This window comes from Balaenoptera acutorostrata, chromosome 6, assembly GCF_949987535.1.
Source record: "Balaenoptera acutorostrata chromosome 6, mBalAcu1.1, whole genome shotgun sequence".
Lineage (NCBI taxonomy): Eukaryota > Metazoa > Chordata > Mammalia > Artiodactyla > Balaenopteridae > Balaenoptera > Balaenoptera acutorostrata.
The window spans coordinates 122179653-122180716 of NC_080069.1; the positions used below are offsets into that span (position 1 = coordinate 122179653).

A 1064-nucleotide genomic window follows, 5' to 3' on the forward strand; every position below is an offset into this window, starting at 1 on the left:
GGGTAAGGACATGGACATACCTTTTGAGAACCCCCATTCAATCCACTACATTTGGGAACAGGTGAGACGTGTTCCCTATCCCAGGAAAAGCCTGCCGGAGGCTCTCTTATCCATGCTGGGAGGCTTAGGGTCCCCGGGGCCCTGCTGGGGAGATGGACGCCCTCTTGCTGTGAGCACACGGCCCCAACTTGGTTATTTTAGCCCCTCCAAGAGTTGCTCCTGCGTGGCCTCCCATCCTGCCTGCTTCCAGAGGGCAGGACACTCGTCTCTGTCATTTCTGGGGGCTCGTACCCCATGCTCGGCCTGGCATGCAGTCGGGGCAGTTAACAGTCGGGCCCATGGCTAGGCGGCGGCGGCTGACGAGGGGCTCCATCAGTGCGCCACGGCTTCCGTAGGGACCGCTCCTGTCGTCGGGTCTGAGCCTCGCCAGACCCTCCCCCAGGGGACCGCTGCAGTCAGCCAGCCCGTGCTCCTTGGTAACCACGTGTGACCGAAAGGCGGTGATGAAAAATGCCAATACGTCAGAGGAGATGCAGCAGGACTCGGGGGAGTGTGGAGTACTCAGGAACTGGAGAAATATGCTATAGGGAAGGACGTTGCTGCCCATATCAAGAAGGAGTTTGACAAGAAGTACAACCCCACCTGGCACTGCATCGTAGGGAGGAACTTTGGTAGTTATGTGACACATGAAACCAAACAAACACTCCATCTACTTCTACCTGAGTCAAGTGGCCATTCTGCTGTTCAAATCTGGTTAAAAGCACGGACTGTACCACATACCCAGTGATCCATCCAAAAACAAGGACTGCAGCCTAAATTCCAAACACCAGAGACTGAAATCTTCAGCCTTGCCTAAGGGAACACCTCGATCTTTATTGTGTTGTTTTGTACAGGGAATTCTCTGTACTAGTTTGTTGTGGTTATAAAGCAATTAGCAAAACAAAATGAAAACAAAACCAAAACAAACAAACAAAAAAAGTCGGGCCCCGGAAGGGAGGGCAGGGTCGATGCCAAAGTCTGGCGCCCACTCCGCCGTAGTGTGGGGGCCCCAGCAGGCCGCTCTG

General features: G+C 54.3%; 1 pseudogene; it reads left to right on the forward strand.

Annotated features, from left to right (window-relative positions):
* The first annotated feature begins 338 nt into the window (after positions 1-338).
* LOC103004212 (dynein light chain 1, cytoplasmic-like) lies at positions 339-758 on the forward strand (annotated as a pseudogene).
* The last annotated feature ends 306 nt before the right edge of the window (positions 759-1064 follow it).